Genomic DNA, 25863 nt, shown 5'->3' on the forward strand with positions numbered 1-25863 from the left:
CCAGCAAACCTGGGTGATGGCCAAGGTCACCTCTGGTCCCAGAGATTTCTACTACACAATAGTTTTCCTTTTCTTTCTTTTCTAATTTTCTTCCTTCCCGCCTCCGGCTTACTCTCCCTGTTTTTCTCCCTTCTTTTCTTCCTTCGTTTCTCACTTTTCTTTCCCTCTTTCTTTCCTCTTTCTTTCTGTAAACTTGACTCAGTATTTGAAATATTTAAAGCAGGAAGCGAGGTGCAGAAACACTTTGAGCTTGTTTTCTAAGTGGATTTTCTTGTCTTGAGTGCAAAAATATGAAGCGACCCTTGCGTTATCATTTTTCAGCTAGTTGAGTTTGTACTGAGATAGCTCTGTTATTCTAGGACATCTTTGAAAAGCAAGACAGAAAAGCCCACATGAGTTAAGCTTTACGGGTTAAAGAGATCAGTAATCTCTTGGAAATAGGCCCCTTGAGACTTTCTGTTTTCTCAAATGAAGGATATGTCATTTCATGGGGTATCTGGAAGGATGGAAGGTTTGAAACATGCTTCTGGACTTGAAGAGGAGGTTGCTCTAGCCAGAGATGAAATTCCTAACTGCCACCTTCATCATGGGGCAGGAACTCCGTGCATCTCAGGGACGCTGACACACAGTAGGTTCTCAACTGGCAGTCACTGGATTGAAGGTTGAAATGAAATATGGTGGCTGGCTTTCACAGTCTCTTGTATACGTGTACAAAATAAATACAGTGCTGAAATCCTGATGCATATCATTTCCTTGAGCTTCCATGAAAGAAGAAGGAGAAATATTTTTAATGGGAAAACACAGAGCATGTGTCGTTCATTTAGCTTCCTGTGAAATAAAATCACACGTCCATGTTTACCTGTATCCCTGTTCCAGTGAGGCTCTACCAACTGGCAAAATCACATTTGTTAAATTAGGGGTCAGATATATATATAAATTATGAAATTGAGCACTGTATTAAAAGGGGGTCTACAGAGTGAAATTCCCAATGGAGAATAGGGGGAGATTGGGGACGTAGAGGAAGAAGAAGGTGCGTTAGTTTTCTAACCTAGCCATCTTGGCTGAAAAGTCATTTCTTGGTCAAGGTCTTTATGGTCATCAAACAACTTTAGGTAAATACATTACCGCATACAGTAGTTAAGAAACCACACTTTGAACAGTTTCTGGTGTCACAGGATCTTGCCTGTGTGGAGAATGACATGGAAAAAAAAAAGTAATTTCTATTTACTGTGTTCCTGGTTTACTTTTAAAAACCTAAAACTAATAGGGAACTTGCAAAAAAAGGGGAAAAGAAAAAATGAAATTTATTTTTCTGACTCTTTTTTTGAGAGGTGACAAGTAGGCTGCAGGGCAATCTTTTTCTTTCATCTCTTTATTTTTTTAACTGAAAAGCATTACTTAATAATTTTATTTTAGTTTTGGTGCTTGTGCTGCTGGTAAACATGCAGATATGTATTTGCTATATTTAATAAGGCCTAGTGGTTTTTTATTTTAATAGCAGTTTTGGAAATGAAAGTTTTATGTTTTTGAAAAAATGAAATACAGATTTTTCTCCTAGTTGTTGATTTCTGATTTTTCTAGGCTAGTAATGATACAGACTCAGACCCCAGTACTACTCCCTAATTTTCTTGTCTGTTATATTGACATATTTCATTTAATTTAGCCTGATGGCAAACAGCTGTTGAACTATTAATGTTTTCTCAGCAAAGCTGGAAAAATATCTTTTAGATTACTTTGCTAATGTATACTAAAAAATAAAATCAACAGAAATAAATTAATGCATGGTCAAATGTACAATGCATATTAAAATTTTTGGAACTTCAAAATGGAGGAAAATAGGGTTTGTATTCCACTCCCAGTTTTTTGTGTCTAAGTAAAAATTAAATGTAGCCAAATTTATATTCCTTTAGTGATTACAAGATGGAGGGTCAATGGTATGATATTGTTATTAACTTTAGTTTCCTCTGGGGGAGTGTTACAGATCTGTGAGGGGGAACCAGCTTATGCTTTTGCTCTGTGTTCACTTACCTATCTGTGTAGATAGGCAAGTAGAGAAGCAGACTCAGTACTTACCTGGAAATGTTCTGCAGGCTTGAATGTAACACTCAAGACAACTTTATTCAAAGTAGGCATTTTCATCAGTTTTTAAAATTAAATTTAAACAAGGTGCAGTTATTTACCAGGCCTATATAATCTTTGCAATGCAATATTATCTGCATTGCTAAGTCTGATACTAGAGACCCAACTGCCAAACATGCAAAAATAGATGCAACCCGATAGACAAACATGAAAATTAGTTTAGAGCGCACACGTTGGAGAACATCTCAAATAAAAGGGAGGGAGAAGGGCATTCTTGTCTTGAATTGAGTAGGGTCTACCAGAGTTCACTTACTTTCCATTCAAGATCGGATAAGTGGTGGAGCTGGAAATTGCTCTTGTGGGAGATGGTCTCCTTGCCTCTTGTCTAATACGCTCTTTCTATTGGTGTGGGGCGGGGCTGCTCTAGATCACAGCATTACCTCGAGGACCGGACCATCACTGCTTTCTCTCTCTTTTTTTTAATCACCGTTTGCCCTCTAACCAAGTTCTCATCCCTGGAGAAACCAATCCCTGGTGACACACCTCAGCAGTAAAGCACACGATTTTCATTTTCAATTTGAATTGTTTTGTGTCAAAATAAAAAGATTTGGGGCAGGTTGCAAAATAGTAATTTCAAGTCCCAGAGCTTAGGGTTTTCCCCCACCCAAATGGTGAACATTTATGGTGAAAACCTCCAATTTCCTCTTACAGTAAACATGAAAATTATGATTTCACTCAAAGCCTGCATTTTTTCCCAATCTTAATGGCAAGAATCTGCATACACTTGCTGGTGGAAATGTCATAAATTGGCCTCCGATCAATTCCTCAAAGATAGTACACACCAAAGTACCACTTTCAAATTTTTAGCCCTAGTGAAATAGGATTTAACTCTTCTCAATGATGTTTGTCTTTCCACATTCAGGGCCAACAGCCGAGCGATGAGCAGAGATATATTCTGTATAAAATTTAAATTACTTCATTACATATTGTTCTGAAGAGTAAGCAAAAGGATATTAACATTTCAGTAAAAGAATGGTATGACTTCACCATCTTAAAAAAAATTATATGAGCATTTGGTCAATTGATGTGGAATGAATCCTGTACCCTGTTGGTAACTTGATCTAAATTAATAAACAAATGTTTTTCTTTTCACTTGTGCCATATGTTGATCCCAGTTACATGGGCAGAAAGAGGCAGCTTGTAATGTTTCTTAAAGGATTATACACTGTTTTGCATAAGGGAGTATGCAGATGCAGGAGTTAGATGTCTTCTGTGCTTTCTTTGTGTTTTAGGAAACTTGATTTGAATTGTTTATTTCATCTGACATGAACCGTTTTTATTGAGCTAAGTAGATCTGGTAGATATATTCTAAGTGGAAAACATTGTGAGAACAGCTTTCACCCACTGATGACCCCCCAAACCCCTCCCCAAGCTGAAAATTGTGGTGCTTTTATTCATTTTGAAAAGTCCAGAGTGGCATAAAGCATCTTGTCTGTAAGAGCTAACTCACTTGCAAGAGTGGGTGGGTGGCGGGGGGGAGGGTCTGTTTTAATGAAATTAGAGATGTTGTGAATGTTAACCAAACAGAGACAGGTTCAAGTAGCAGACTGGTTTCCCAAAGTCCTGTGACTCACAGGTTATTCCACATGAAATAAATGAATAGACAACAGGATGAGAAAAAGTTCATAAGCAAAATGTGAAATGTTTCACCTTGACTTTCCCAACATCCAAGTTGTTGTTATTGTCTTGAAGAGCTCAAAGGCACATGGTCCCGTAAGCGGAGGGCTTGGCACTGGTTTTTATTAACTCCGAGTGTCTTTCGCCATTAAATAGAATTGAGTTCTTTCATTGTTTATCTTGCGTCTCTCCCAGGCAAATAGGTGGTTGCTGCTTGTCTTGACATTCAGATTTTTTATATTCTCTTTTGTTTTCAGGGTAAGAAGTGACCTTTTGAGGTGACTGTAACAGAAGATTGCTTTGCAGAAGCCAAAAAAGGTAAATGCAAATATAATTAGTGGAATTACGTTAAGGACTCTATCTACTGCCTTCTCGGCATCTTAATTCAGTTCTTTTCAGATCTCCTAATTATCAAATTTGCATGTATTTATTTGTGTAAGTACATATGTAGCATATTTTTGGAGGCCTTTAAAGAAAAGATTGCTCTTAAGAAATGGTTCACATAGTCACATTTTCCCCTCTAAATATTGTCAAACTTTCCCCCTGTTTGTGGGAGTTAAACTCTTTTTTTTTTTTGGTAGTTGACTTAGTAGTTTTGAAGTTAGAAAGGAATATTCACATCACAAAAATGGTGATTCATAAAATTAACAGGCTGCAAATAGGAGTAACGCATATCAGTGTTTTGTGCTGAAGTGGTGTCATCCGATGGATGTTCATCTGGCGGCTTTATAATCACCTTCTTTCAGAAATTAATAGTCAGGCACCATAGCAACGCGTCGTGTTGATGTAACTGCTGTGAGGCGTGGGGCATGTCCCTGTGATGTCAGTCCTCAGCTGTCTTGTTCTCTTGACCTTACTTGAAAATCAAATGAGTACTTGATTTTAAAATTAGAAGTTTTCAGAGAGACTAATGTAGGTTGATGAATTAAAGCTAAATTAAATTTTCTCAAACTCAATTTTTGGGAGCAGGGGTGGAAAAAAAAAGCACTTTGGTTAAAATGGTTATGGAGGCTACATATTTGGTTTTTTCTTTTTTTTTTGATACCCAAAGTATCTCCCCATTGAAGGAAGCGGGTCACCTCACTCACGTTCATCTTGCAGGTCATTTTCAAGTCTGATGTTTCTTAAGGAGCAAACATCTTCATTTTATTTTTGAATCTTGTCCAATGGTACTTCCATTTCACTGAGTAGATTTGTGTCAATTTTAAAACAGGTTACTTGCCAGCCTGGTTGCACAAAGCCTTTGTTTAGATCTTAACCAACTTAAAGTTTATGAATTTGTAGGATACAGACTTCTTTACTCTTTAGTTGAGCAAGGTTTTTTGTGAAACTTTCGTAATGTGAAGATTCTTAGATCGGTTTTGTTTTTAATCTTACTCAGGGCTTGGGGGTTCTAGAAGGTATTATCAAAGTAGAAATTTATTTTTCTAGTTGCATTCTGGCACATTTCATTTGGACTAAAAAGTCCAACCAGCTTGCCTCACTTCACCATCTTTGTTGTTTAATTTAAACCGTGTGGGAGACACCTAATTGTCCTCCAACGAGGATATAGTACCTTTCAGATGTCCCGGCGTGGGAAGGGGTGATTCCAACCAGTAATTAAGGTTATCAAGTCATACCTAGAGTGCTTTTCGGCAAAGCACTTCCCAGTTTCCCAGTCTTCATCTGTTTCAGGGATCTGCAGCTTTTTTCTGCAAAGGGTCATCCAGCCACTACTTCCTGTTTTGTGGGCTGTTTTATCTGTGCCTCAGCGGCTGATTTGTATGTACATTGTGTCCTGTCTCTGTGATCCCTACAAGATCTCAGTCCAGAGCGTTGCTCCTTCAAATCCATGCCAGGTGCTGAACTCATTTCATGCTGGTAGCAAAAGTGTCTCGTGAAACTAAAGATTAAAGCTGAAAAAGTGGTTGAAAATAGAAAATATTTAGCTTGAGAGTTGAGTTATTCCTACAGCTCCAAAAATGGACTTAATAGTAGGTTTTCATTGTTTTATTCGGATTTATGTATTCAGATACATTTACAATGTATCTGTAAGCATAAATTATTTTTCTCCTGGCTTATGTCTTTATGATGAATATGGTTATACCCATAACCTGAAAATGTTTGAGTTTGGATAGAATAATTTTTCCCAATTTCATGATATTGTTAAAGATATTGTGAGTCAAGGGCATGTTTGGGGGAAAGTAAAGTTTCCAGGAATGTGTCATTACTGTTGACTAAGAGAGGTAGTCCATAGGGAGAAAAAAATGCTTCTTTGTAAGTACCATCAAGAACATGGTGTATTACGGTATATGCTATCCTGCAAGTCAGGAACCCCTTGTCAAATTTCAGGACCATAGAAAAATTTTGTCCTTCTGTTGTCTTCTTTCATAAAACAAAGGAAACTGAACAACACAGTCATCTAATTATTCTTTTTCTCTTGACAGCTTGGAATCTCAGAGTAAGAGTTTTTGCTTAATGTTAGTAGTTTTTTTCCTAACAACTTCAACTTTTTGTTGTTGATACTTTTTTTAAAGTCAACTTCAAATTCCTGCTCCCAATTAATATTTTATTATTTAACTGTTTTTCTTCAACAATTTAAGTTCGGTTTGTGTCTGACTCCATTTTCCATTATGTTTTCTTAGAAATAAGTTATATAGACAAATAGGCTGCGTGTACTTTTCTTACTTTTTATCAAGCTTAAGGGTCCTTCGAAAATTAATCCTTATATATAAAGGGGGGGGGAAAAGATTTGTTAAAAATAGAAACTCTTTAAAAATATGTATAAAATTGGACAGAATGCTTAGTATTTCTTCCCAGTGAATAAACCTTAAACAGAGAGACCATGCTTTTTAGTGATGTGATGATCACGAAACCAGCACCGTCTTCTGCATCACACAGAGGATGCAGATTTCAGATGCCCGGAGTTCCTCAGTCACTGCCATGCTCAAATGTGGCATCTGGGAATCATTAACAGTCAGCATAAATACAAGTAAATGTCCCTACATTGATACTCTGGAAACAACTGGTTATATGCAGGAAAGCGGCCAGGCAAATTCTGAAAACCAAATGAAACCTTTTTTCACAGTGAGGTTCAGAGTCTGAAGGATCATGAATAACTGTCATCCTGCTTGGTAGTGATTAACAGTTTCTTCCAAGTCGATTTGAGCACTTTACAAAATGGATCTAGTTGCTGGCATTCCTTAAAGGTAGCTGGTAATTATTATAATCGCCACTTTACAAACTGGGAAACTGATCACATTGAATTAGTAACTTATCCAAGGTCATGTAAAATGTCAAGACTGGGGCTAAAAAGACAACTTGCTCTGGTCACAATTATATTGTTGTCATTCTGTCATGGCTGCCTTGGTTTGGTGGTTTAATATAGGTATGTATGTCATTTTTTCCCTGCTTCCCCCAAACATTTGCAATTCACCCATATAGATTTTTGCTAAAACTTAAAATCTAATTTGTGAAATTCATTGTTTTTGATTCAGTTCTGATTAGCACTGGGAGTAATTGATGATAATTACAAAGCCTGTATAGGTGACAAGTTAAATGGTTATTTTTAAACATTGGTCATCTTAAAGCTTCGTATTTTGTGTTGGTTCAGTTTTACAGTCAACTTGTTGATGAAAAAGTTTTTTAAAAAAGAAAGAAAATATAAAAGAAAGTGTAATCATTTCAATTTTTCTTCTACCCCCAGTTTGAGCTATTTTTTGTTAGATCAAAGAGTTATAAGGTGTCTTTATATACTTTACTCATTGTGTCTTACATGTTACAGATTATTTCTTGGTTACAAATAAAGTTGAAACTAGCTACCCAGCCATTTTAAATATATTCATTGGTTCTTCTGAAAGTATATATTTAACGTGATTTTAAAGTTTACTTAATGACAACAATATTCTGAGTTTAAATCCTTTCAAAATGACCTCTTTATAACACTCAGCATTTGACTTATTTGCCTGTTCAGGAAGTTGTTATAAAAGACACTGGAAAAGTGTTTTCATTGAGCTACCAGCTGACCACTCTGGCTGAAATGACTAGTCAGTCAGTTTAGTTAGGCAGTGAACTCCACATTACCTCCCCTTCGCTCTCAGCCTACCCGTGCCCGGGATGTAACACTCAGGGTAAAGACTAGGCTGATATAAAGACTCTTGCATACAATGGCTTAAATCAAATAGAAGTTTACTTCCCTGTCTCATCTAATAATCTGGCCAGTCCAGCTTGACTGGATGGGTTCTTTCTCTTTCATTCTTCCCTCCTTTGGGCCTTTGTCCTTATCTATATGGTTGAAATACAGTGAAGTCCATGGCAAGCAATTTTTTTTGAAGCAAATGACTTAAAAATTGCACACGTCACATCCACTGACATTTAATTGGTTAGACTGTGATCATTTCACAAGAAGCTGCAGTGGCTGTTGGGGAATGCCTCTAGCTGGGGAGCCAGGAGCTTGGGAGTATTGGAGAACAGATGTAAGGGGACATTTAGCTCTCCAGCAACTTGACTGGCTGAATTGCCCCAACCCAATATTGCATTCCTTCATTCATTCATTCATACACAATATAGATGTATATACTACATATGCTATTCGTCAGTTATTGCTGCAGGTGTTTATTGATGACTGTGTGCCAGATGCTAGGATCACAGCACTACATGAGAAGGATACCATCTCTGTCCCCCTAGAGTCTATGTAGCAAAGGGGAGGACAGACATTATGCATGATGATGATGACAGGTGTTCAAAAGGGCAGGTAGTGGTGGTTATGAGAAAGTATTCTCTAACAGGGAGATCAGGGTGTCAGAGCTTTATGTATTTTACCATGATCTGAAAGCTATCCTTGACTAATTTGATTTTCTTGTGTGTTTCATGCCAGTATTGTGGTGAATGTTATCAAGCCTGTTAATTTTTTGTTAATAGCTTTATTGGGATATCCAAACTATCCACCTTGAGCATCTTCAGAAGAAGTTATCAGTTTAGTTGAAAATGTAACAACTTAACAGATACAGGAAGTCTTACCTTTCTTTGGCAATTCAAAAATCTCAGAGAAAATCTGGAGCTCAAAAATGTACAAAAACAAAACTCTGTTTAGGGTAGCACATGTTTGATAACCTTGACTGCATTCATACACATTTGAAATGAACTGTCCAATGGCTTTAGTATGTTCAGAGTTTGCACCCATCATCACAATCTAGTTTTGGAACAATTTCATCACCCTGGAAAGAGACCCCCATACCCATTAGCAGTTACTCCCCTCAACCCAACCCTTGGCAACAACAAATACAAATACCATCATAGAGTTTTGCCTCTTGTGGACGTTTTATGTAAACGGAATCATACAATATGTGGTCTTTTGTGACTGACTCCTTTCCCATAGCATAATGTTTTCAAAGTTCATCCAAAGCATTAAAATTTTTAACTTTCTTACCATCTCAGAGTTATATGAATTCTTACTCCTAAGTCCAACACAATGGTGCCCTGAAATACTCTCTCCAGGGATGGAATTGGGAGAAAATTACCCTTTTCATGTTGTTTGTATTTCCATAGAAATAGACTTGGCCTCCCAACAGTTAAACTTCAGAATTTAAATGTTTGCATTTTAAGTTAGCTGTTTTTAAACATTGTTAACCATAATGCTAAACTAAGTAACTCTGTAAACAAGAGCTGTCTCTCTTGAATGTTCGTTTCAAAGAAAAAAATTTTAAATATTGATTTCCAGAGAAATATGCTCAATAGAGTTCGTTTTCAAGCAGAAGTTACTTGTTGAAACGTACATGAAGGCATGTTTTGTAGTAAAGACAATATTTGCAACAGTTATCAAGTAGCCATATTTTGCACAGTAAAAAAAAAAAATAACAAATGGTTCTAGTCATCTTTTTAAAATGATGTTTTGGCTCTTTCATCTGCCAAGGGCACAAATATTCAAACTATCCACCTGGAGCATCTTCAGAAGAAGTTATCAGCTTAGTTGAAAATGTAACAACTTAACAGTTGTAGGAGGTATTACCTTTCTTTGGCAATTCAAAAATCTCAGAGAAAATCTGAAGCTCAAAAATGTACAAAAACTGTACATCAAAAAATGTACAAAAATGTACCCAAAACTCTGTTTAGGGTAGCACATGTTTGATAACCTTGACTGCACACTTCCTAGTATCTAGTATCATCCAGGACCTTAAAAGAGTGAATGGTATACCAGTGGTAGAATTCTTGAGTCTCTTAAAAGTTGACACCTTCTGCCCAAGGCTGAGTATGGATTTGAAATTCGATGGTATCTTTTAAAAAGTCTGTTGGTGAGTAGGACTTTTCATAAGTGGCAAGTGAAATTACTCATTTAAGTTTGCACTGCTCTGTCCTTGATCTGAGCTGGTACTTCCATGGCCTTCGCATGCGTTGAGAGTGAGGGGAAAGAAAAATGAAAAGCTTGAAGTCTTCATGCTCTGTTTAGGTACACTCTTTTTGAAGTGTGAAGATCATGTAGATTTTCCCTTGAATCCTGTATATTAGCAGGTATATGGTGTATAATTAAAGGTAATTAGATGTTTTGTTAATTATCTGACAGTGGAGTGAGTTATTTAAAAATATTTTTTTAATTAAAATCTTGCATCATTGGACAGACTGTGATGATTTCAGTTTATAGATTGGCATGGATCTTTACTTCCTCACTTTTTCCTCCAGGCCTCTTTTTTTCTGGAAGTCAGTATCTCTTTCAAAGGATTGTGAGCAGCCTCTGGAGACCAAAGGAAGTGTCCTAAACCATTCATTACAGGTGACATTCTTTAAAGTTTATTTAGAGCAGTGATTTTCAAAGAGCATATTGGGACCCATTTGTGAGTTAGGTAATCAATTCACTGGACTGTGCCCAAGAATTTGAATGATAAATAGGATAAGTATACAAAGAGTAGAGAAAAATGCAATAGACTAGATCTACACTGTCCAATATTGAAACCACTGGCCACATGTAGCTATTGAGCCCTTGAAATGTGGTTAGCCCAAACTTACGTGCTATAAACTTGAAATCCACAAAGCCTTTCGAAGAATTTGTATGGAAAAAAGAATGTGAACTATTTGAATAACTCTCCTTTATTGGTTACACATTAAAATGAGCATAGTTAGTATATATTGAATTAAGTAAAATATTAAAATTAATTTCAAGGTTTCTTTTTGCTTTTCCCGTGTGGTTACAATTACATACGTGACAGGCATTGTATTTCTATTGGGCAGTTTTGCTCAAGCCGGTGGGGAATAGAGCAGTGAGTGACAGCGACAAGGCCTCTGCTTGTGGCTCGAGCAGGTGTGGACAGGTAGGGCAACCTGATAAGTAAATATGAGGTGATAAGTGTGGTGAAGAAAATATAGGTGGTAAGGGAGGTCAAATTGCCAGAGGGAAGGAGTTGCAATTGTAAATAGCCAGGATAAGTCTAATTGAAGCGCAGGCATTTGAGCCAAGAAGACATGTACTAAAAAAGAGTAAGTTGGCCACTGTGGCAAAAGTGAAGTCTTCCAAGGGAAAGGGTAGTAGCTGACAAGGCCAGAAATAACATGGCCAGATCTAGTAGGGCATTAAGGCTCATTGGACTCTTATTAGTCTCTTAGTGAAGCAGAGAGCCATGAATGGACTTTGAGATGAGACAGGATTTGAGTCACATTTTAAATGGATCACTCTGGAAGTTGTTTTGAAAGTAAATGGTGGGTGGGTGCGGTGAGCAGCAGGGAGATGCGTTAGGAATCCACTGTCATAATCTCAGTGAGATCTGGTGGCCAGGATGAGAACGGCAGTGGAAGCGGTGGGAATTTGTGAAATCTTAACACATGTAGTTTGATATTTAAATTTTTAGCTTATCTAGGAAGAATCCAAGGAAGTCTGGTAAAATAGATGTGAAGTTTGAAAACAGTTACATAGTGGATGACTCCCAAGATTTTTGTCTTAAGTGATGGGGTAGTATCAACTGATGGATTGCTTGTAGTAATTAAGAAAGAAGTCAGAAGACTGAGGACTCTCAGTTTAAGCAACTGCTGAAAGGATGGGGCTGCCCTTGAGAGAAACAGGGAAGCCTGTGGGGTGAAGGTTGATAGTATTAAAGGAAACAGTTCTTTAATTTCACTTGTGGAAGATGGTAAGGTGGACTTTGTTCAGGACCATCGCGGTAGGTGTAGGGAATACCGCAGTGAGATTTTACAGGAGGGAGAAGACGTTGAGCTCACCTCTATATACCACATGGGCAAGTGAGAATTTATAGCCAAAGTGTTAGGGAGTGGCAAGGGGTCAGTAGCTGAAAAGTTTCTGGAAAGAAAACATCAGGAGTAAGGGGGGATTCTGGGTAAACTGCTCTAACAAGATTCTTGCTAAAGATAAACTAGGGTGACCCAACATCTCCTGGGGGATGGTGGAGAGTGAGGAACCCTATCAGATCTCTAATCCAGTGGTTTGGATATTAAATATGCATAAAAGGCAGAGGTAAAAGGAGATGTATACTTAAATCTTGAAGTTAAAATGTAGGCTTTAATCATCTAAAGTACCTCAGAGCTTGGTGTGGTTAACCTGGTCTCTAGATTAGTAAAGTACTAGGAGGTGCACATGAGTCTATTACCTTTACCTTATACTAATATAGGTAGTCTTTGATGAGTTCATCCGTCTTTCAAATTAACTAAGAACATCAAAGATTCTGGCTCATTCAAAAATTCGGAAACAGTTGAACATTTTCAAGATTTCTAGGCTGATCCCAAATCTTTGAGCATCTAGGAAATTTTAGGTAAAATAATGAAAAACATATATTTTCTCTGTTTAGATACTAACTACCGTTAAGGTGGTATTGGGTGAGGTAAGAATATCCCCTCTTTGTGGAAGATGATAAATGTACTTCTCAATTTGTTTTCATTATAAAATGGCATTAAAAGAAATCAGAAGAGCATGAAAATATAGAAAGAAAAATTTCACTGGTGACCTCATCTAAATAGTTCAGCATTTTATCTCCATCCTGCAGTGTTTTGTATGTACAGATTTTTTAATATGTATTGTACCATATATACTATTTTGTTTCCTGCTCTTACCCTTAAAGTGTCATAAGTATTTTCCCAAGTTATCACTGTTACCAGTTTAGTCGCTCAGTCATGTCCAACTCTTTGCGACCCGGTGGACTGCGGCACTCAGGTTTCCCTGTCCATCACCAACTCCCAGAGCAGATTTATCCTGGAATAGATATATCACTGTTATATCTCAGTCTTATTTTTAGGGTACATTGGTGACTTCCACTGATGTGTTATCTGTTCCTGCAATGATGGGTCTTCTGATTCCCTCCAGTTACTAATGATGGCCAGTATGCCTGTGTAGGATGTCTCAAGATAACTTAGTATCTTGAATTAGTCTTATAAATATGATATTGGAATTACAGATTATCACTCAGTTTCTCCCTCTACTTTTAAGTAATATTAACATTAATCTGAGGCACATGAAATCAGCCCCTAGCATCAACTACATGTGTTTTCCATAATGAGGTACATTTTGCATTAACTTTGATTTCAACATTTCTGGACTTTAAGTTGCTCGACGTTTTTCTTTTCTGATCTGAATCATCACTTGATATTTTTTCACTTTAGCAACTTGATTTGCAGCATGGGAGCAGGGAACTTTGCATTCTTTCCAGGGGCAGCCATTCATCGTCTTGTTGTTGTGTTATCCCAAACATCATTCCTTCTCTTTTCCCAGAACAGCCGTGAATTTACTTGGTCTAGATTTGTATTTCCAAAATTTGTTTCAGTTGAGTTTTGGTCTACGTTACCCAGGAAAACTCAAATGTCTTGATAGCTTTTAATGTTTAGAAGTTTTAAGTTTTCTTGCATGCCAGACAGTAAGTTTTCTTGCATGCCAGACTTCAGCAGTATTGTCGTTAATTGTTTAGGCAATACATATTTATTGAGTTCCTGGGAGGCTGTGTTTGAAATTGAGCTGTCTCTCTCTGTCCTTTGTGCCCATTCCCCTGTCTAGCCCTTAGATTTGTAGCTTCAGAGAGAACCAAGAAACTTAGCCTTCTCTAGTCCATTCTTTATAAGTTATTGGAGATGAGACTAAGACTCAGAGAAGGAAAAAGATGTTCTCGCATCAACCGTGTAATTGTAGCCAGCTATGTTGGGAGTCCTTGTCTCTTTAATATACCTCTTCCTCCCTTTTATGATATTATATCAAAAACAAGTGGAAATATTGAAGTTTCATTGTTAAAAAAAATAGACTTGATGAAAACCAAAATGTATTTTTTATATGGATGGCCCTTCCTTAAATTTCATTTCCAATGTGCTTTCCTTTTTCCAGCTATGGTAAGGGAAATTAACACCATTTACAGATGTTTAAAAACAGGAAATATGAAAAGGATCATCTAAATATGTTCACTTCAGAAAATGTCCACTTTTCATTTTCTCTTACTCCTTCATTTTCTCCGCCTCTCCTGCTCAAGCATCTAAATCTTCTCCTTCCATCTCTCCTTCCCCTTCCTCCTCATCCTTCTTTCTCTTTTTTTTCTTATCCTTCTTTGTTTTCTTCTGCCGCCTTTCTTCTCTTCCTCCTTATTCCTTCTCCCTGCTTCCTCTCTCTCCCTCTCTGTGTCCTTCTGAGGCATGATTATTTTTATACAAGGATATTTAATGAGTATGTGTGTGATGTTAAAATGTTTCTGCCAGTTGACAACTATTGGGAATTTTTTAAATAGTTGAGTATTTTACATAGCATGAGAATTTAGATGTCTACTGTGTCTCTGTCTGACTGGTTCATCCCAGTCAGCCACTCCCTTGTGGCATGTGTTTTTCCAAAGACTGAGACACAAAAAAGAACAGCAAGATGTGTTGGTCATTGTTTTTGAGGCTCACACTGTGTAACTGATTGGAACTGCTTAGCTCTGAAATCTTGTTCCCCCTAGTTCTGGAATGGGATTGACATCCTCTCTTTATTTTCTTAAGTAGGATAAAAATAAGTAAAGACCAATGTAGACTTGTCATCTGGAAGGGTCATATGAACTCATTAATTAAATTCTCATAATGTTAGTAGTAATAGAACATAGACAATTCTTATGAGCTTCTTCTTCTTTTTTTCTTTCTGATTACAAGTATAAAAACCAGCTCACTATAGGGAATTGTAGGAAAGTTGACCAAATAAAAAAGTAAAAGTGATCTAGAATCCTGACCCTGGGAATAACATATAGTTTATTTTTTAATTTTATGTACACATATTTAACATAACTGCAGTCATACAGTATATAGAATTGTATATTTTTTTAAGTTTAGCATTACATGGTAAACATTTTCCCATGTCATGAAGACATCTTAAATGACTGCATACTAATCATTTTTTTGTATATAACAAAATTTAATTCTTCAATGTTGAGTGTGGGAGTTGTTTACAATTTTTCTATAATATGTTACAGTGGGCATATAGGTGTACATATGTTAATCAGTTTCCATTTCTTTAGATACAGTCTACAGGGGGAAATTTCTTTAGATATATATTCTATAGGGGGAAATTCCTAGAAGAGTTTTGGAATTGTAACAGATTTTCTATATATGCTGTCATCGTACATTTCAAAATGCACCAATTTATTCTGCTAATACTGAGTGAGAATGTTTATTTCACTGCAATTTTGGCAACACCGAGTTTTAATATTTTTTGTTATTATCATTTAAATTGTAGAAGAAAAAAGTGTACCTCATTTTTTCTCTTGTTCAATTCTGTTGTTGCAAATGAAGTCTAGAAGTTTTGTCTCTTGAGACTCTTTATATTTCTTCTTTTAAATTTTCATAGTTTGGGAAGCAGTCAGGGTGTGTAGGAATGGGGATGGGGAATCCAAGGTGTTGGGCAGCTAGAGAAGGGTCATTGGAATGTTACTTGACCATTGGTTCTTATGCCAGAATGTACAGAGTAAGTTCACCAAGTGCTATGTTGTAGCTTAGATTTGAGTGTAAAATACTGTAAGACCAAACCATTGGCATTTTGATGCTCCTGAAATCCCATGGAGAGATCTGGGGCTCACAAGCTTTTCAAAAACTTTGATGCTTTGAGTTCTTTCTTTATTCAGTAAATAATTATTGAGTGCTTACTTATTCTGGGGCAGTATTGAGGGCAACAGGGAATATTTGGTAAACCAAAAAAGGAAAGTTCTTCTGTGAATGAGGTGGATATACCTCACTGCTTAATGGTGAGCACAGATTGACAGATCTGTATAAAGGACTTAGCACAGTAAGAGCAACTAGCTGCTGCTCATCTTACTCTATCTGCTAATGCTCTGTTTCCATCAGCATCTCAAATTAAAAACCAAAACACAGTGTTCAGCCAGGTCCTATCTCCAGCCCCCTTATCACACCTCGGAGAGTAGGGCCTGTGTTCCCCAGCCCACGAAGCTTCTGTCCATTTCTTTTAGTCCCTTTATTTAGTGAGCTAGTATCTTCCAAGTAGGTTCCAGAAGTTTCCAGAGAAGCATGGCTGTGTCCAACTAAACAGTAAGATTCTGGGGACAGCCCCGTGGGCTTCAGGGGGCCCCTCCCATTTCCTGCAGTTGAGTAGGAATGTTGCTGACAATTGAGCTCCAAAAGGGAGTGGGGGCACTGGCAGTGACACCCCCCACCCCAGGCGTTTTGCTCTGTTAGTCTGTAAGCCCAACAAGCTGATTCTCCACAACCCTGAATCTACAGATTAAAAATAAATGCACACACACATGCACGCACACATACACTCTTCCTCCTCAAGACTTCCCGCAGTCGGGCTGATGGAGGACAGGCAGGTCCCAGGCCAGGGCCACCCTGGGCCCCCCTTTGGCGTCCCCCACTCCCCAGAACACCCTTGGAACCTGTGCTCCTGTCTGCGTGCCTGCTGGGTTACTGTCATCATCGGTTCAAAACATGACCAGTTTTAAATGGAAAAAATAAGCATTTCTGATGCTGAAGTGAGGAAGGGGTAGCTCTTTGTTTCAGACCAGTATGTTCCCCCACTCTCACCCCAAGAAGTGCGGTTTGGGAGAGGCTGTGTCTGACTTAAGACGTGTCAATTCTAGGGCCTGTTTCTGACTTCCTCGCTCATAGGTCCCCACAGGGGACAGTGAAAGGCCCATCTCTTAGGTGTGATGTGAAGATCACAGAAAGGACCATTGAGTTAAGTGTTCCTTTTTAGAGTTCTGCACTTAGGCCCTGTCCTGCAACTTTTCAGCTTTGTGATGTTGAGAAATACCAGATCTTTCCAAGCCTTTTTTCCCCCTTCCTTATCTAAAAAAATAGGGACTACACTAGTACCTCCCTTGCTGAGGTAGTTGGAAGATAAACTGAGTTACTGCAAGTCACAAGTTCTTAGAGCAGTGCTTGGTGTATAGCAAGTGTTCTAGAATGTCAGCTCGTTTCACTGTGAGCATAGCGCGTGGAATGTAGTAGTAGGCTGTTAAGGATGTTAATAATTTTTCTCTAATTTTAAAAATAATGAAAACATTTTTAGATGTCTGTTTTTATCAGTGAGCCTAGAGGAAATAGGAGTGAAATAGGCTTCCTAATACCTTCCCTTGGTCCCAAAGAGAAAAGAAAAACAAAATCTTTAAGGTCCCTCTTAGAAGGAAATGGTTTCTGAGTGTCTCAGGATAGCAGTATAAAAATCATCTTCCTCTCCTTCTCATCTCTTACCTGGGATCCACAGGTGAGGAGTTGGGGTCATTCAGAGGGGTCCAACCAGCTGATTTTTGTAGGTTTTGAGGCAGCCTCTGAGCTACACTGCAGCTTCCATCTAGGTGCTACAGTTATCTAAGTCCAGGCCATGGACACCCAGATGCTCCTGAGTTCACATGGAGAGGTCTGGGACCCACACGCTTTTTGAAACCTAAACCATGTGACCAAAATAGTGTGAAAAGATTTTCCAGGGCTGTGCTGAGTGAGATTCATTGTCTCGGGCGTGATTTTATTGTAGACCTTAAATATGGAGACTGCATTAAAGGAGCCTTAGGCTCGTGTCCCCAGCACTTCACACTCAGGAACCTATGTAGATACTGCCCTGAATGTTCTCTGTGTCCGTGACCAGTGAGAAAGAGGGAAGGGAGAGGGGAAGAGGGTGGGCAGGGCAGGCACCAGGAATTCCTGTCTATCTGGGAGAAAGTGAACTTTCCAATGACTTAGATGTGGGAGTGGAGGGTTGGCTCTTTGGAATACACTTGGTTGGAATGACCTTGACCCTGCTAGGGCGTGCATGCGCACCCGTGTGTGTGTGTGTGTGTGTGTGTGTGTGTGTGTGTAGATGTGCACACAGGGGAGATGGTGGCAAGCCCTTTCCCTGAAAACTCCAGAATCTGTCATTTTCAACACAGATGTGGGAGGTCACCCAAAGGGTTGTCTTATGCTCATGACACCTGACGAGGGGTTCTCTCTGTTGCTTCAGACTTTGTGCAGTTTGATTTTTCTGCACTTTTACATGGCACTTCTCATAAAAACAAAGAGTAATAAAGGCCACAGTGAGAAAGTAAACATTACTAACTGCATATTCGCCCCCAACCTCCGCCCCAGAGTAAGGGCCCGGACCACTTTGGAGACAATCCTTCTAAACATCTCGCTCCTTCCCTGTTTGTTACTGAACACGCCTGGGCTGTCCAGTATGGTAACCAGTTCCCACCAGCAGGTCTGGAGCGGTGAAATGTAGCTAGTCTGAATTGACACATGCTGAAAGTGTCATAGCCACTCTAGATGTTGAAAAATGAGACTGTAAAATATCTCCTAAGTTTAGATATTTCTTACATGTTGAAATGATAGTATTTAGATATATTGGATTAAATAAAATATACTATTAAAATTAATTTGCTCCATTTTACTTATGAAAGGTAGCTACTAGAAATGTTTAAATTACTTTTATGGCTCACAAATTATACTCCTCTCTGGCAGTTGGGGGCAGGCACATGATAGTTTTAATAAAATAATGCTACATTTCCCCTACTTTTTTAAAATATAAAAATATGTTGTCAATATCTTTCTGTAGAAATTGACATATGGCAGCGTTATTATCACCTTATAGCTGTGTGTTGATATATCATAGTTTATTTAACCTGTCCTATTTTGTTGAATGTATAGAGTTGTACACAGTAGTGCTGGTGATCAAGCTTGTGTATTCATTTTTGCAAGCCCATCTGATTATTTCCTTAGTATAGGGTTTCCCAAGTAGAGAATTGTAGACATTTTGGTCTGGATCATTCTTTGTTGTGGGAGACTTTGTTATACATTGTGGGATGTTTATCTGCTTTCCTGGCCTCCTCTCACTCACTAGATGTCAGCAGCGTGTCTGTCCCTGTCTGTACCCCCTTCCCACCCCAACACGCGACAACCAGAAGCACTCCGGGACATTGCCGTGTGTCTCGTGAGGCAAAAGCGCCCCAGTTGAGAAGCACTGACACAAAGCGAAGTACCGGAATGCGAAATGCTAGATTGAAAAGTATACATATTTAAAATTTAGATAGATTTATAGGCATTGATATATATGGAGACTGTTAGTCTGTTTTCAAGTTGTTTTCTTAGAAGAATAGCATCAGTTTATATATCTATCAAGAGTAAAAGTGATCCTCATTAAATGCCTGTAAGACATTTAAGAAAGAAGAGCTGTGTATTTGTTAATTTATTTGTTGACAGTTTGTTTAACCAGCTTTATTTAATTGCCTTCCTGAGATGAGCTCTTGTAAGGACCATGATGGAGGCAGTCTAGGTGTTTTCTGTTGGAGACCAGCTTGGCAATGAGATTAGCTTAGCATAATGTACAGGGCGTCTGTGCTCTTGAAGGGATCAAAGGTGGTCGAAGGTCAGAGAAAGACTCTCCTGTTACTTTGCAATTTAGGACTTTTCCTTATAGTGAGAAATGGGAATAATAGTAAATGACGTTAATAGTCATAGCTGATTATTGAATATTTGCTACGTATCAGGTGCTGGGCTAAGTGTTGTTACATGTAATTTTATTTAAACTTAAGAAAAACCTGGGTTTTAGGTAAAGGCCACTGTTTTCACTGTTTTCACTAGATGAAGGAAGATGGGCTTAGAGAGGTGGCCACCCATCAATCTGGCATGCCCAAGGTTACAGCCTTACTATGTGGTGTGGCCAGGATATGAAGTAGGCAGTCCAGGTGACCATACTATTCATTTATTCACTCTTCCAACACATATTTGAGTTTCTCCTATGTGCCGACACTGTGGGTTTTTTTTGCTGAGTTTATAGGAGTGAGCCAAAAATAACACCGTTGCAACCTCATGCAGACTAATGGGAGCTGATAAAAACTATTCTGATGAGGACTAAGAAATGGAGGTACGTGATGCTTTGAGAGTCTACATTTGAGGGACTTGGCCTTGTCAGGAAGTTCAGGGAGGGCTTCCAGGAGAAATAATGGTTAGAATGAGATCTGGAGAAAGAGCAAAAGGGTGGAGGTTATTGGGGAGCCAAAGAAAAGAAACATCATGTCCTGTGTGTCGAGGTGGACTGTGGTATGTGGAAGGTTCTGGCCATGTGGAGAAGGTGTAGCCTGAGTATGCAGCCAAGGATGCAGGTTACAGGCAGAATATCCATGGATCTGTGCTTTCAAAAGCAATTTTGTTTGCTTGTATTTGTAGTGTGGGGCATGGGAGATGGGGTGGGGTGGGATTAGAGGGATGGAAAACATGGTCACATTTGTGTTTTGGGAAGATCACTCTGTGACGTGTTAAGAAGGCCTAGGGGCAGCAGACAGTAGATACAGAAAACAAGAAGGTGTGCAGTTACTGATTTGCAACAAAGAATGAGCATTTCTACTTCAGTTGTTTATGGATGCATCACAAACTCACCTGAAACTGGCTTAAGCAGCATCCACTGGTGCAGGATACTTCCGTTTGGGCAGGGCTTGTTCCTGTCATTGTTCAGTCGCTCAGTCATGTCCAACTCTTTGCGACCCCGTGGACTGCAGCACAGAAGCTTTCTGTCCTTCATCTCCTGGAGCTTTCTCAAACTCATGTCCATTGAGTCAGTTATGCCATCCAACCATCTCATCCTCTGTCGTCCCCTTCTCCTCCTGCCTTCAATCTTTCCTAGCATCAGGGTCTTTTCTACTGAGCAGACTCTTCACATCAGGTGGCCATAGTATTGGAGCTTCGAGTTCAGCATCAGTCCTTCCAATGAATCTTCAGGATTGATTTCCTTCTCCTCTGCACAGCTGAGCAGGGGTGGTTTTTCCCTGCTCGGCATGGTGCTGACTCAGGAGTGCACTCACCGGGGAGCTTAGCTTTGACTGGAACATTCAGATGGCTCTCATGTCTGCACTTGACACTTGGCGCTGGCCATGACTTGGCTCCCAAGCTGACTGCACCATCATGATAGACTTAGCACAAGATTGGACACTGCCAGGTTCCTGAAGGTCTAGGCCCAGGCCTGGCATAGCGCTAGTCACTCCTTTGCATTCGTCTAAGCACTGCCAGTCCACACTCAAGGAGACGAGGAAAAGATTCCATACTCTTGATGGACATGTGCACACACAACGTGTGTTGCTGTGTGCCAGACCCAAATCAAGACCCTGAGAATAGAGCACTGTAGGCTCTAGGCTGCATTCTCACTTGTATGGCCTTACAGAGGGAGACAGTAAGCATATCAACTAGAGCAGTGTCGAGTTTGGGTTGGAAACATCTTTGGTTGCTCAGGTTGGAACCACTTTCATTTATGTTGTAGACTGAATGTTTGTGTTCTGCTCAAATTCATATATTAAATCCTTCCACCCAATGTCATAGTGTTTGGAGGTGGGAACTTTGGGAGGGGTGAATGTGTCATTGGGGGGGAGTGGAGCTCTCTTGAATGAGATTAGTGCCCTTTAAAAGAGGTTATCAGACAGATCTGTCACCCTTCCCTACCATGTGAGGACATAGAAGACCCTTTCTGAACCAGAAAGTACATCCTCACCAGGTCCCAGTTCTGCTGGCACCTTGATCTTGAACTTCCCAGGCTCCAAAACTGAGAAATTTCTGTTGTTTATAAGCCACCATGTCTATGTTATTCTATTATAGCTACCTCAGTGGACTAAGATAGTGTGTTTTTTCTCTCCTGTAACCAGAGTCAGAAATCGCAGGAGCAAAACTGAACCCATGAACTGTCTTTGGGATCATGTAGTTACTCAGAAACATTTAGGCTTACCATGTGCTCTGATATTTCGTTCAGAAAATATCACTGCTGGAGACCATGTAGGGGGAAAAAGTAACCCTATAGCTTAGAAAAGAGAGAGTATTAGAAAGCAGCCAAGTATCACTGCTCCATATTTCCTCACAAGTCTGAGGAATTTGCTTTTAAAAATAAATGTGTATTTCATAATGCGCCTATTTGATTTCTCTTTAATCATTGGCTTTTTTTGTGTTTGCTGATTTTTCAGGCTTGCTAATTTGTGCTGTGTCTACCCATCATTTGTGCAAATTAGCAAGGTTTAACTAGAAATGAAAATGTCAAAGTTATTATATTATTTAAAATTAAAGAATAATTAGACTGGAGGAAAACAGGCTGAAAGAATGCTCCAAGCTATGTTAAAGGTGGGAAAAGACAGGGGGAAAATGCAGAAAGGATAAGTGTGAGAGGATGGGGGACCACTTGTCCTGCTTCCAGGGATCTGGACTTAAGATCACACCACATGGAACTCCAGGGATGTGGAGTGGACTCAGAGTTCTCACATATACCATCGGGGTAGGCCAATAGGGTTTTCTAACAGGTCTATAAAATGTATTAATTTTTTGAAAAACTGGTTGGTGAAATATTTTACCAGGTACTTTGGGATATTCTGCAGAGACTCTTAGCTGGTATTCCAGAATTGTGCTCTTCTTTTTGTTTCCAGTGTCCCTCCGGGGCATCTGAGTATCTGATCTTATCAGATGAATGCCAGGAAAAGGAAAGTGTTGGTAGAGGGTGTGTGAAAGGTGATGGGGATTTCTCTTTCCAACTGACACAGTTGCAGACTCTAGTGGTAAAAATCAGCTGTTGCTTCTTGGGATTTACATTCCCCCAGCTTATCTCAGGTCTGTGTACAGGCATATAACTTGTAGCATTGTTGTGGGAGGAAAAGCAGCAGAACTCCCTCAGTGTTTGACAGGATGCAAAGAGTCTGTGGTCTGTCCATGGGGTGAGGGTGGGAAGTACACGGGGACTATGCTCTGCAGCTCTCAGAAAAGGATGTAGAACCGTATGTGCTGATGTGGACATATCTCCAAGATACCTTAAGTGACTTGAGGGTAAATATACTAGTCCTTGGGTAGAAGGCAGAAAAAAAGATATACACACAGAATGCTATTATTGTGTCTGTATAGGATATTTTTGGAAGAGAGAGACAAGATATTGGTAACACTGATTGCCTTTGGGAAGGGAAATTGGTGGTTTGCACGGATAGAATTTATAGTCCCTATTTACCCTGTTTGTGCTATTTGATTATACATGTATGGGTTGAGTACCCTTTTGAACATAGCTGTTCCAGGATGCCAAAGTGTTATTACCTAAAGGGCAGCAAGCCCTGCGGGAAAGGATCAGATACTGGGTTTTGATGATAATCTTTTTAAATCTTTGCTTTTAGTAAATGTGAAAATCAGGTGTGATTGCTGATTGATTTCAAAACCTAGTGATAAGAAACAGTTGATTCAGCCCAAATCAACCACGTCCTCACTCTGGATTCCCAGCTCTGCATGGCTTGTCACGTGTATAATGTTTGCTTGTGTTATCGACTTGTACTATCTAAGTATCTTATAGAACAGTTTTTTTTTTTTTTTTTAAGTTGCATATTGCTAAGACACTGCCTATCCATACAGACTTAAGCAAAAGGAGACTGCATTTGACAACATAACTGAATAGGTTGGGTATAGATCTGCTGAGGCTCAATCTAAGCCCTAAAGCCTCATCTTTACATTTCTCATGTCTCCCCTCTGCCTTCTTCTAAAGTGACCCCCTGTTAATGGGACTCCCCTTCCTGAAGGTGAGTACCCCTGTAGCTCCATCCTTGCAAACTCTCAGCTCCCAGGGCAGCAGGGAAGGTCTCTAGGCCCCCCCTAACCCTAACCCTCAGGCATTTGTTCTCAAGCCTTCCTGTGGTTCCAGTGCTTCTGTGGGGGTGGGGATGGGGGTTGGGGATATTGCAGGCTGATTTGCTTTTGGCAGTTTGGTTGAAACTGATCAATACCAAGCTCCTCCTATATTCCTGATTCTCTCAGCCTGGAGACATTAAGATGAATAAAATTCTTGGGCAGATTTTGGGGAGCTTATACCCTGTTAAGGAAAGTACGGAAGCTCATGTGGGAACCCTTTTTGATGTGAAATACTAGACTCAAAGGAATTCTAAGGAGGGCTCATGAAAGAGGTGACCCTGACGTGAAGCCTTCTGTGGGAAGAACTTTTGCGTGCGGACAGATCCGAGAATGAGGCTGAAGGCATTCCAGTATAAGATGCCAGAGAGCAGACAGTTCTAATTTTCATCAGGTTCTGCTTATCAGGCTTCAGAATGGCCAGTGCACTGTCTTCTTGTCATCTTGAGGCCACCCTCACCAACCTGCATCAGACCTTCCGCAGTAAGCACTCGTCCTTAGAATATTGCAGCATTTTATTTCTTTGCTCTCATTTGGCAGAGACGTTTCTTACTCTGCGTGTTACTTACCTCTGTCTTTTCCCCAGATCCCTTTTTATGTTCATTGTCTTGGCCACACAATTAGTACCCTATTGTCAAGCAGTAGTTCCCCCTCTAGCAAAGGGTTTGCATTTCAAGGACAGACTTTGTCACCAGAAACTTTGTTCCCAGCTACTGCAGTCATACTGGCAGTGTCGGGCTATGTTCAAGGAAGACTGAAGGGCTGTGGATTCAGCAGGAAAATATCAGCCAACTTTTGTGCTGGAAAATACAGTGCAGTGGTCTTGAACCTTACAAAGGCAAGGAGATCAGAGGAGAGAGGAAAGCAATGTGATTTGTGGCCAAGGTAGTCAGGAGGAAGGGAGATGGCCTGGGCATGTATCAAATCAATAGAGTCAAATTTTGTTATATTGGTTTAAGGGTCAGGCACTTGCCGTGAGCCAGACGTGCAGGAAGGAAGATCATGGCAAGCGGAGAGCACAGCGTCATTTGATGGTTCGTCCTCCTGGTGCATTCCAGCACCTCATGGCAGAGAATTCTGGGATCTGAGCTTGAGCACAGCTCAGTCTTGGACCTGAGTGGATTCTCTCTTGTCCTCCTCACCGACCTAAATCTGGCCATTCTTAGGGGCCAGCAGAGGGGGTCAAATACCACATGCATGCTATGCATGCTGAGTCGCTTCAGTCGTGTCCAACTCTGTGTGACCCTATGGACAGCAGGCTCCTCCGTCCCTGGGATTCTCCAGGCAAGAACACTGGAGTGGGCTGCCATGTCCTTCTCCAATACATGCATGCATGCTGAGTCGCTTCAGTCGTGTCCGACTCTGTGCGACCCTATGGACAGCAGCCCACCAGGCTCCTCCGTCCCTGGGATTCTCCAGGCAAGAACACTGGAGTGGGCTGCCATGTCCTTCTCCAATACATGCATGCATGCTGAGTCGCTTCAGTCGTGTCCGACTCTCTGCGACCCTATGGACCACAGAGAGGGGCGAATCTGTACCCGTGGGTGTGTGGCTTTCCATTAGTCTTCATCTGTACTGGGTTCTAATTTGTATTTAGCGAGAATGGAGGCGACCCTGCGGGCCAAGGAGCCGAGCAGGTTCCTTTCTGCAGGTCCTGCATCTGCCAAACCAAGGAAGCCGTGGCCGTGAGGCAGTTGGCTCCACATTCAGAAGTAAACTAGAACTGAGCCCTTCCTCAGCAGTTCTGGGAAATGATACCCTTGAAAGGGTATCAGCCAGAAAGTTGGGAAGACTGTGCTCCGTTGATGCCAAACCCTAGGCACAAAATGCAGCAAGGTAAGCCCTTTAATAACGGACAGAGTTCTTCACCTCAGAGAGTTGTCGGAAGCTGACAGTGTAAGTGTCTTCTCTTTGGTATAGCACTTGACTGCAGCTTATTGAGATTGAAGGGTTTGTTGGTTAGTGGGAATGAAGGCTATAGGGGGAATTTCTGGTTTTGAAGGGGAACAAGCATGGAGACCTGTGTGAGAGAATGAAACAGGGGTGGTGGGCATTAATGTGGAACACAGACATGGAAACTTC

At 40.0% G+C, this 25863-nt stretch overlaps 1 protein-coding gene across 15 annotated transcripts in view; it reads left to right on the plus strand.

Moving 5' to 3' along the window:
- FOXP1 (forkhead box P1) overlaps window positions 1-25863 on the plus strand; it is a 615660-nt gene that overhangs the window by 277606 nt on the left and 312191 nt on the right. For 13 of the 15 annotated variants that reach the window (XR_011483693.1, XM_070455670.1, XM_070455679.1 and 10 more), the window contains one exon: window positions 4014-4074. The gene's annotated coding sequence lies outside the window, so the exon portion shown is untranslated. Of the gene's footprint in view, window positions 1-4013; window positions 4075-10410; window positions 10502-25863 lie in introns of all 15 variants that reach the window. The other 2 variants (XM_070455673.1, XM_020910344.2) reach the window with 1 other exon arrangement.

The sequence above is a fragment of the Odocoileus virginianus genome, chromosome 26, assembly GCF_023699985.2.
Source record: "Odocoileus virginianus isolate 20LAN1187 ecotype Illinois chromosome 26, Ovbor_1.2, whole genome shotgun sequence".
NCBI lineage: Eukaryota > Metazoa > Chordata > Mammalia > Artiodactyla > Cervidae > Odocoileus > Odocoileus virginianus.